Source organism: Erpetoichthys calabaricus, chromosome 17, assembly GCF_900747795.2.
Source record: "Erpetoichthys calabaricus chromosome 17, fErpCal1.3, whole genome shotgun sequence".
NCBI classification, from domain to species: domain Eukaryota; kingdom Metazoa; phylum Chordata; class Cladistia; order Polypteriformes; family Polypteridae; genus Erpetoichthys; species Erpetoichthys calabaricus.
Genome location: NC_041410.2, coordinates 26,243,520 through 26,255,859, shown reverse-complemented (window position 1 = coordinate 26,255,859; position 12,340 = coordinate 26,243,520).

Here is a 12,340-nt window from a genome sequence, read left to right as displayed (position 1 = left end):
CAGAGTAATATTGAGTTTATTAAGTGTAAATGAAATAAAAATTAATGCTGCATGGATTAAGTGGGGAGAGGAATTTCTTGCTTTATTCTGTTATGAATGAACTGTACATATAAGGAACTGACAAATGTATATGGAAATAGCTTGGAAATAATAAATAATTGTGAAAGCATATCAAAAACTGTCATTGGTCCAATTAAAAACAGCTTGAGGGGTTCATGGTGAAACTGGCATAAAGATACAGTACATGCTTTTACTGCCATCATACGAACTTCAGTTCTGGACTCCTTACCTTTAAGCTGAATCACAAATTTGAATATTAAGAATTAAGACATTTGTCTTAAAAAACTAAGTGTTGACCTATACAGATTAACTGCTGTAAAATAAATAGACCTTGACACCAAAAGAGGTTTGTGGCAACCACCTTTATACTTGAATAAGGCTGCAATAATGGAGCTTTGTCAATACAGAAGTGTGCAAGTTGAGTTCCAAACAGAAAACTGAGTAACAATGTAACAATGGAAGATGACCAGATTTTAAAACAGGTGAAGTGACATCATCTGGAGCTGGAACCGGAATTTCTCCTCTTGGGCCCGGAATTGATGTCATCGGGCCGGGTGCCAGGAGTGACATCATCGGAATCAGGCAGAATCGTGTCTGGTCTACTGAGATAGAAAGAAAGGTTTATTGCACCCCACCACCCCCTGGCCTGGAGTGGAATTACCTTCTTTTCTTCTTTTTAGCTGCCTCCCATGCACACGTGTGTGACACTGCTTAGCTGCATTTTTACAATTTGAACACAGGCAGATGAAGTAACTAGGTCAGAAGTGACGATATAAAGAAGTCATTGAGCCAAAACTGCTCACGTTTACAACACAGCACCAAAAATGGATTAGCATAATTAGGGGATAATTTTAAAATATATTTTTTAACAGCTTTAAAAAATGATTAAAGTCTTCATTATAAGGAGGTAGAGGTGTGATGGTTAGAGATGTTGCCTCATTGATCACAGTGACAGGAAGAATAACCAGAGTACCAGTAGTCATAGTGGACTCATCACTATCAACTGCCCGACAGTGTTCAGAAGCCATTAAGAAGGCTAACAGAATGTCAGGGTATATAGCGCCCCTGATGTGTAGAGTACAAGTCAAAGGACATTATGTTCAAGCTTTTTAACACACTGGTTACACCTCATCTGGAGTACTGAGTACAGTTTTGGTTACCAGGTTACAAAAAGGACATTATAGCATTAAAAAAAAGCCCAGAGAAAAGTGATTTGGCTGATTCAAGGGCTACAGGGATGAGTTATGAGGAAACTGTATGGACAGTTCTTTGTTGTAATAAAACACTTTATTATGATTACAAAACTGTAGTCGTTGGTTCTGAATAATACTATTAGTTGCTCGAATTTATATTGCTGTCCTCCAATTAGGTCATACTCAAGTCTGGAAGCAAAGTGTGGCATTGCGATTAAGACTTTGGACTTAAAACCCTGAAGTTGTGTGTTCAATGCTGTGTTCCAGCTCAGGGGCTAGCCTGTGTCTGTCTGACTTCAGATCAAAATGGTGATGTAAACTGTGAATTTTAGTGAAAGCTGCAGTGTTATACTTTCTATTAGCACTTCTATATATTTGTGTCTCATTAAGTCAGTTGTACCCACAGTACTGTCCAACCTCTATCCGTGGACATGTCTCTACAATGTTTGAATGCACAAAATACTGCGTAATGCATCATTCTCAATTGCTATTTATTCCAATGGTGCAAGCACAACAAAGGTTTTCATGGATGTGTCCATATTGGTTTTCTGAATGTTTTACTACAACACGATTAACTAGGGTGTGATTTCATTCCCATCCTCGACTTTCAAGGTAAATGGACTGCAACACCTGTCCTGCTACTGACACTGTGTGACCACAAGAACGTCACTTCATCTGCCTGTATGCCAACTGGAAAAACTAAACAAATGTAACCAATCGTATCTCAAATGTTGTAAGTCAGTTTTGAAAAAGGCATCAGTCCAATAATAAGCAAAGAGATATTGCAAAGCATAACATGCTTTCAAACCAAATTCTCAGTTTTGACTCCTTGTTACCTTAGTTGTACTGTATCTCATGTCTCCATTTTGTCTAAAACTGTTTCTCCTAAGGAGTTTTAGGAGAAACATCTGTGACAAATCCGGTTCTTAAATGAGAATCTCTTTTAAGTCTCATGAGGCATTCAAGACGAACCTTTTTTTCCAATGGGTTTGAAAATGTCTGGTGTGGCTGAATACGAGCGCCATTAAGTCATGGAAATAACTAAATGGCTTCACTAATGAAAATAATTGGTTTCTAACTACAAAATTAGTTGGATTTTGAGGTCCATGTCTTAGTTGGTCATATTGGCTTTGCTTCTCATTTTTGTTTTAGCTGCAAGTTAATAAAAAATAAACAACTAGGGATTTGAGTCTTAACAAGCAATTCAGTTAAATTACCCAAAAGCAGTCTGTTCAAGCAGCAGCAGTAACTGGTGTGATGGACGGCCGTCAGCTCAACCTGTCCGACACATCCAAGACACTAGATGGAGACTTCCCTGCAGCTTAGAGGTGCCCTGCATTCCCGCAGGGCACCATGGGAGATGGAGTTCGGCTTCACAGCCCTGCTGGGTGCCGTGGGTGCTGCTGTGTGATGCTGCAGGGAGATGCAGGGATTTTTATTTCCCATATAGCCCGGAAGTACTCCCTAGTCACGGGAATGGAAGAACAGAAGTACTTCTGGGCTGAAGAAAAATGTAATTCTTCATCTGACCCAGAAGTGCTAATGAATCTCATGGACAGAAGGACAGGAACACTTCCGGGTCAAGAATTATATAAAGGATTATGGAAGACCCAGCAAGAAAGCCGGAGTTGGGAGGGAGTGTGACAGAGCTGCTGGGAGGAGAGGAGGAATATTATTGTATCATTGATTATTGATTTGTTTATTATGGTGATGGAGATGCTTGAAAAGCACATTATTCCAAGAAGAAAAGAAATTAAAATATTCCTGGTGGTTTTACTTGGTGTCCTGGACTTTTGTCTGCAGGGTTTGAGGAGCAACAGCGCCCTCTAGTGTCACACTGGTACTAATGGAGTAAGTGGAAGGAACGAAAACAGGCAGTCGCTGTGGCCTTCCAGGATCTGACTGTGGCACCCGTGATTTAGTTTGACTTTCCACACTCTTCTGTACACACATACACCTCAAAGCCGTCAGAACAGGTTTTCAGTGCCTTACCTTTCTGGAATGCCTCTGTGGGAATTTTTTTATATGTTTCCCCTATTAAAATTTCAGAGTAATTTAAATTGTTTCCATTCTTCTTTTTGTTAATTAAACTATCAATCTATGTTCAGACCCATTTATCCAGTTACTCTTTTCTGATCTGGGCAGGACCTATCTAGACAATCTTGTCAGCAAGGAAAAAACCAGACCTGGAAGAGACCCACTCTCACACAGGCCACACTAACTCCTACTAGGCCAATTCATAGTAGCCATTTACTTTAATCTGTACGTCTGCAGGATATGGAAGAAATGATAACATATCTGGAGGAAAAAAAACATTCAGACAAGAAAACCACACAGCCAGGATTCTAACTCTTCAGGTCATCAGTAGCATAAAGAGATTAAAAAAGCATATGTGGAAGCATAAAATGGTCAAAACATTACTGCACAGTATTTGGAGCAAATCTTGTACGCCATCAAATAATTCACCGTAGAAATTGCAAAAATAAATTCATAGTAAGGCTGAGAGACAAATAAATCCATACTTGCATAAAAATGAGGTTAAGCAAGTCATGAGTTAGGCTTCCTCTAAATGAGTGGTGTGAGCATTTTGGCTTAAAATAACTTGTGGAAGGAAAATATTGCGGGTTGCTATGGCAACAGCTGACCAAGTGTGTGTCACATCTAGATTCCTTTCTTTCAGAAATGTATCAGTGAAGATCAGGTCATTTTAAAGCACATAAATAGTACATCATGATTGCCTAATTAATAAGAAATCTCTCATGTCCTTCTGAACGCTCAGATGTCAGTTACATATTGGGAGGTCCTGCTTTCTACTCTTTTGTCCCTGTACAGATTTCAGGAGTCCAGTGACCCAACACAGATACCTTTTGGTTTCAACTTAAGTATGAAGAAAGACATAATCTGGACCAAGTCTGCCACTTTGCAGATTCTGTCTTAGGGGTTTACGTATAAACACCAGGCTAGGACATGGAGAACTTCATAAAGTATGGTTGGCCAGTGGCCATCTTAATGCATGGACACGCTGGGCAGTTGCCCGGGGGCCCCATGCTAATCTATGTATGTTGTGATTTGCTAAGTGGTTGTGGAGGTAGGGGCCCCAGTGCACTGCTTTGCCCGGGAACCTATAATGCTGTTAAGACAGCCCTGAGTGGCGAAAATCATACAAAAAGATTGGGTCAGTTCAGTAATTTGGAAGATGTGAGATGGAGTTACTTCTTAGCCTATGAAAGTCTACTGGTGTGCTGACTACGCATGGCAGCAGCAGAATATAGTTAGAAAAGGAATTGTAGCTGTAACTGTCCCTTTTCCAGAATCTCAAAATCAAATAGTTACTTAGTTGGCAAGGTAGGATGCAGCATGAGTCAAATGCGAAACAAAATTAATTCCTCAGTCTAAAAAAGTTTGTTTTAAAAAGGTTTAGTGAAAAGTTAAAAAAAGGAACAAATCACAAAATTCAGAAAAAATTTATTACACACAGAATAAAAGGCAAAAAGGGAAAAAAGGTTTCTTCTCTGTTTCATTACGATCTTAGCTTTTTATGTTATACTTCAGTTACTTTCTATACTTAAAAATTGTGTTACTTTTCTATGGTAAACTTGCATTGGTGTCACTTCAGTACATTCAATGCATTCAATACGTTCAGTATGGTCTGAAACTGTTTGCCCTCCACGCCATACCATTTACAAGGCTGAACTAGTCTATAGTCGGAGTGACAAGAAATAATTAGAATATTCCACTTACAAGTTAGCTTGTAGGGGTTATAATAGTACATCCCTCAGTACCGCCGCTCCCTATACGCAGAGTACGCAGCCTGCGTAGGGCACCAACTCCCAGGGGGGCACCATCCCAGCTGCTCAAAAAAATCGTTTTTATATATTATAATAATAAATTAATATTAATAATATACATATACAAATAAACAAAAATATAAACGTATATATTGCATTTTACGGTGAACGCAGAGTAGGCTAAGCACACGTGATGACGTGCGCGCCCTCACCTCTGTTACGGCTGCCTAATATTTGGGGGAGGGGGCACAAAAGTAAATTTCTGCTTAGGGCACCCATTTGGCCAGCAGCGGCCCTGACATCCCTGACAGTGACGGGCAGGTGGTCCTCTTGGGGAGCCACCCACAAGACACAAGGCACATTATACAGGCATAAAAAACAAAACAGATAATTAACAAAAGTAACAATTACATAAATAAATGACACAAAAATTAACGAAAAGGACATAAAACAAGGATTTGAACCCCAGCCATTTAGCTGTTGTGATTATTATAATGCACTCTAATCAGGAATATTTTAAAAAGATATGGAAGGTTAACTGAAACCTCTTTATATATAAATAAAACTCTTTAACATTTAGGAAATCTCTGTTTATAATGACTGACAATGGACTACAATTTTTGTTCATTTATTGAGCTACCTTTTAAATATACTATGAAATTCATGGGTAACCTATTACTAATTAAAGACAAGAGTAAGTTTATAAAACAACAACTGCATGTACCTCTGAGATACTCTTAACATGTTCTAATGAGCACTAGTTTGTACACTACGTTTACTGAAGCAATCAACTTAAAACAATTGGGTATGTTTCATTTCTTTTGAAAAATGAAGTGAAAATGGTTTTAAAAATGTACTTATTGCAACAAAAGAAGTTTAAGCAGAAAACAAAATTAAAACTGCTTACAAAGAAACCATAGCAAAAACTTATCAGATCAGATCCAGAAAACAGTCTAATTTATTTTTCATTATACAGCAGCAAACACCCACGACAATTGTCCATGAATAAGTCCCAGTGCAGCAGTAATGGAAGAAGTGGTATGGAGTAAAAGATGATGAACCCAGGAACAGCTTTCTGTAAATTCTGATGTGGCGAGGGGTGTAAATTGCGGAGTGCTCCCTTTGATGAAGCACGATGACCAATCCAACACTACTCAAATGACAGGCAGGCATGTCTGGTATTCTCTGCCTGGAGTTTACATGTTTTCCTTCTGGATTTCCACAGTGTGCTCCAGTTTCCTTCCAAAGATATGCAGATTTGGTGACACTAAAATGACGCTAATGTATGTGAGTCCTTGTATTCACCTTCCGATGAGCTGATGCCCGTCCAGGGATTGTTTCAGCCTCGTGCCCAATGCTTGCTGGAATGGACAAATCCCTGGATTGATGGATTTAATCATTAAACATCCTTTTCAGAGATATTGCAGTAAGGTGTCATCAGAATTTAGTGGGTGTTCCAGGCAATTCACAACAAAGGAAAACCTTACACTACCACCTGGTGGATTCCTCCAGAAAGTATGTGCGCAAGTCTAAACAGTAAAACTCTTGCGTAGCAGAAGCATACGCTGCAGCATGCGTCACGTGAAATATAAACCCGGCCTAATATGGGCCACTCTATGCCTTCTTAGTATACGAGATTGGATTACAAACCTTTTCTTGTTGATGTGTGTCATCATGTTGGATTATCTGGCTTAATAGAATCCTTGCTTTGTTCTCCGACTTTGATTTTTGTTAAGCAACTCTCAGTTTTGGTGAAATATAGGAGAGACTTTTGGTTAAAGAATCTGGGCTTGGCTCCTGTTCTTGCACTGATGATAAAACTCATCTGGCCTTTTAACCTTATTTTTATATGTTTAGATGGAATTAAACACTTACTGTATCTTCTCTTGTAGTAACAAACAAACATTCTATGTCTGTTCTCTTCCAATCAGTTACCATTCTCTGCTCCCCATTCTTGATTTCCCTTCTATTTACCATTTGGACATACCTATACACTACATAGTCACCTTTCGAATTATACCATAACTGATATTTTGCTAAATCACTTTCCTTTGCTGTTTCAACGTGACAGTTATACCTTGGAAGGTTTATGACAGCCTTTTTCCACCTTTAGGATGCTGGACTAATGGATCAACCACCAGGCTGCATACCACCAGGCTGCTTATACCACACGCTGCATGGAATACTGTACACTGTCTTCAGTGCAGATTTCTTGCTTTTGGCATTAAAAAGGGCAGTCTGCAGAGTGTTGGCAGGTTTATGGGCTATTTTGATGTATGCATGCCCAGCTGTATATGTATATGGGACAAACATATAAAACACTTTCAACACACACACAAGAACATTGCAATGCTGTCAGAAGGAAGGACCCCTAGTCTTTGATATACACACATACAAGTTCAACCGGACACACATTTAACTGGGACACGGTGTAAGTAAAATTCAGGGCTAATATTAGAAGTGCCAGAGAGCTGGCTGAGTCATGGTTCAAAAATGAAAACACCATTAACAAACATTTGGACCTGAACCCAGCATACGCAGGCTTAAAAAGAAGAACACCTAAATAATAAAAAGACTTTATGACCAACACCCTCTGAATCCCAACTGACTGATCTACCTTGCACCAACACCCCCTCAATTGCTATATATTGCCTAAACAATTTCTGCTGATGATAATACCTGGTAAGTTGTCAAATGCTTAGGAATAAAAAGCTAAGATACGTGATTCATTTTCACCCATTATGGATTACTATTGTAGCGGATGGCCGGGGCCCTTGCCTGGCTGAAACGCCACTATACTGCAAGGACTAGGGTGAGAAAATATATCCAGAGCTGTACCGATAGATGGCAGCCCCCCTAGGTTGCAGCGGTGCCTAGGAATCCCACAGGGCTCCATGAGAGTTGGAATTTGGAGCAGCCCTGTTGTGCTCTGTGGGCGCCACCAGGGGGTGTTGCAGGTACTGTTGAGAATTGTGTGGTAGCACTTTCACCACACCCGGAAGTGATGTCGGAAGGAGGTCGTCATACACCCGGAGCACTTCCAGTTGCCCTAAAAAAAGGAGCCAGCCACACTACAAAGCTTGCGGAAGGAGGATGAGGAGGAGGAGGAGTAGTGGAGGCAAAGAGGAAGAGAAAAAGAGAGAGAGAGAAAGAATAAGAAAAGAAAGATAGTGCTGTAGACTGTGCTACTGCGTGCTTTGTACTGTGCTGTGCAGTGGGGATTGAGACAAAAGCATTTCCCCACTGAAATAAACGTGTGTTGTGCTGAACTTGGGCTCTGCGGCTGGTGTAACTGGGTTTTGTGGAGCTGTACACCCCATGGTGGTCACACTAGCTACAAATATTCCTACTGTATTATAGACCTTCGCTTCCATATATACATTGTGAGAAGCAGCCCGGACACAGACAGACGGATATCGTTACGTCACCCAACACACGTTTATTATTTACAATATTTACAGTTCAGTGCACAAACCCAGTGCCTCCAGCAGCAATCCCCCAAAGTCCAGGCCTCTCCTTCCAGTGCCTGTTTCCTTCAGGCCGCCTCCACTCCTCGCCTCCAAGACTTACGTCCACCTCCGCCCGACTCCAGTCATCGTTTGCAGGGAGGCGGCCCCTTTTATTCACGCCCGGATGGGCTCCAGGTGCTTCCCAACTCTCCTCCGCAGACACTCCCCTGTGTGGCGGAAGTGCCGGTTGTGCTCCCGGAAGCCCTCCAGGTGTCCTCAGTCTTCTTCCCCCCAGCACTACCAGGTGTGACGGAAGTGCTGAGGTCCAGGGCTCTCCAGGCACTGGGGCGCCCCCTGGCGGTGACCACGGGCCCCTACAGGGTTGAGCTTCTCATCTCTGTACCCGTGGCCCCCAAAGGAACCAGGGCGGTCACCCCCTCGTGGTCTGGAGGAGGCATGAGCCCTCCTCCTGTCTTCCTGGGCGTGCCACAACATCTATATATACTTCAAAGATTAATTGTAACTTATGAGTGCACTATTAGGTAATTCGCCTACCACCCTCATCATCAGCTACTCTTTCACAGTATAGTTTCATTTTAAATTACTCCAGTCCTATGTTGCTTATTGTAAGTTCAGTTCTTCTTTTCTGCATAAAGCAAAATTTTGCACTCTTTTATTACTAATGACTCTGGCTCCACAAATGATTCACCGTCTGTCCACATGTACGTAAAGGCGCAATGTGTGACTTTACAATTGGGTATGCCAGCAGTTTGGCTCGTTCAAACTGGAACAATATTTTCGAACCATTATTGTGGAATAATGCTTCTAATTCTTAAAGGTGCATGGTGGACCCAAGATATGAATTATTAATTACTCAGATTATAATTAAATTCCTTGCTGTTTCAAAGGGAAAAGTTAAAGGGTCAAGGTTGTGCAGAACTTTCAAAAAAGACTATGGTGAATTTGGATTAGTGATTTGGTTTTGAATTATGATTGATTGTTCTCCGGATCAGAGACATTTATGCCTTTAGGTAGATCGACAAACTTTTATCTCCTGATGTGTTTTCCTTGCCATTGTGACCTGCCATCTTGGCAGTACAATGAGGACCTATCAATCAGGGCCTAGCACATATCTCTGAAAGAAACTCAAAGCAAATGTTGTGGGAATAGCTGAATGGTTCTGTGGTCTTGGCATTTGATACAATTAATTAGCAGGAGCTTTTAGAACCACAGACAGTTTGCACTTTCTTCCTGCGTCTTCATGGGTTTTTTGTGGGTACTCTGGCTTTCCTCTCACATCTCAAAGATACCACTAGACCTCCAAATGGTTTTTACCCTTGGCTAAATAAACTGTTATCTCCCACATAATTTATCTGCTTGATTTGTGATCGAGAATCCATTATAGTAGCACTAGCTCTACCAATAAGTCAGCATTACTGTTTCAGTTTTTCTGTAGATGAGGCACTTTGATCGGCTGCTATTACTTGGTGTGTGTCATAAATATTGTAAGGTTATATGTGATATTTGATTTTAGTTTGGTATGGTATTTATTTCTTATTAAAAGGGCACTACTTTGTTTAATAGTTTCTGTCTGCTCTATTGTCGTACAGTGTATTGTATGGGTGCTGTTTTCTCCACCAGTGAAACTATTGACTTTCATTGTACAATAAGGCATAATAGTAGGAAATTAAACTGAACTGAATCAAGATATGGAAGTTATGTTAATTGGTGACACCAAACTGAAGCTTCTATGAGTTAGGATAGGTGTATGGGACTTCCTTATGATAGTTTGGGTCCCTGTTTGGGGTTAGTTGTACTCGGTGCAGTCAGGACTGGCTATTGCTCTCCATGATTTGTAAAAAAAAAAAGATATTCAGTTATAAAATGGATGCTACAGGCTCTTACATTTTTACCACGTTTATATTAACTTCATCTATTTGTTGTCTGGTACAAATCTTGTAATCGATATTTAACCCACTTCCTATTGTCCAAATGACTTGGAATTTTGCACACTTACTCACTTCTGATGACAACACATGAATCAATAATCAGTTTCACTAACTGATCAATTAATCCATGTTAATTAAGAAATTAAATTTTCATGTGAAGAATTGTTCAAGATTTAACTAATAGATGGTGCTAGTAACGGATAGAACTAAAACAAAATTCAAGATTAAAAAGGTGAAAATAATATGTATAAAAAATACTTAATATAATAATATATATAAAAAATAAAACAAACACGCTTATATTAAGTTAAAAAGTGTATTAAAAAGTAAAAAATAAGTATCTCATACATCACTCGTAAAATAAAAGCGTGGTCGCTTTTCATCAATCAACATTCAAAAAACACTTCTTAAAATCTTAGCAAAAGTGCCCACGCTTTTATTTTTTTTACAAGTGATGTATGAGAGACTTATTTTTTACTTTTTAACTTAATTTGAACGTGGTTTTTAAAAAGTATTTATATATTTTTTTATATATATATATATATATATATATATATATATATATATATATATATATATATATATATATATATATATATATATATATATATATATATATATATATATATATATATATATATATAGTTGAAATAGTTTACTGTCAAATAAATGCAAAGAGTACGCGACACGTGTTTCGCCCTCATTATGGGCTCATCAGGCGTACAAACTCCACTGCACTCCCTCTCGGGAATCGAACCTCGGACGTCAGCGGCGATGCCCCTAACGTTGCGCCACGGCGTGTGGTTCGTTTATTTGATAGCATGTAGATCGGGGTAATTACATTCACAGCATTCGTAGTCTGTGTCACAATCTGATTGTATGGGTGGTTACCTACCAGGTAACGCTTGTGGTTGGCCAGCAATCTGCTAACATCCGCCACGGTGCCCTCAGTTTGTGAGGAGCAGATCATAGAATGGTTGAAATAGTTTACTGTCAAATAAATGCAAAGAGTACACGACACGTGTTTCGCCCTCATTATGGGCTCATCCAGCGCTGACGTCCGAGGTTCGATTCCCAAGAGGGAGTGCAGTGGAGTTTGTACGCCTGATGAGCCCAGAATGAGGGCGAAACACGTGTCGTGTACTCTTTGCATTTATCTGACAGTAAACTATTTCAACCATATATATATATATATATGTATATATATATATATATATATTATTTTTAATGATTAACATAAAAATGGCAGTGTTTCATTCATGAATATGTAAGGAACAGGAATACAAGACTTTAAGGCGAGGCAGCACGGCACGGTGGCGCAGTGGTAGTGCTGCTGCCTTGCAGTAAGGAGACCCGGTTTCACTTCCCAGGTCCTCTCTGCGTGGAGTTTGCATGTTCTCCCCGTGTCTGTGTGGGTTTCCTCCGGGTGCTCCGGTTTCCTCCTGTGGTCCAAAGACATACAAGTTAGGTGGGTTGGCGATTCTAAATTGGCCCTAGTGTGTGCTTGGTGAGTGTGTGTGTGTGTGTGTGTGTGTCCTGCAGTGGGTTGGCGCCCTGCCTGGGATTGGTTCCTGCCTTGCACCCTGTGTTGGCTGGGATTGGCTCCAGCAGTCCCCCGTGACACTGTGTTCGGATTCAGCGGGTTGGAAAATGGATGGATGGATGGACTTTAAGGCGTGTTTAGTCTTAAGTGGATGATATAATAAAGTAGAACTATATTTCTTATGTCGCATGAAATACAGGAACTGTACAATTTAACATAAAACCATTGTTATAATTATTCCTAAGAATTGTTACATCTGTCTGACTGACCCTGTCAGTCTGATTTCAGATCTAAATTGCAAGAAAAACTCATCAAAAAACTTCTAAAGACTTTGTTGGACACGTATCAAAAGATCTTG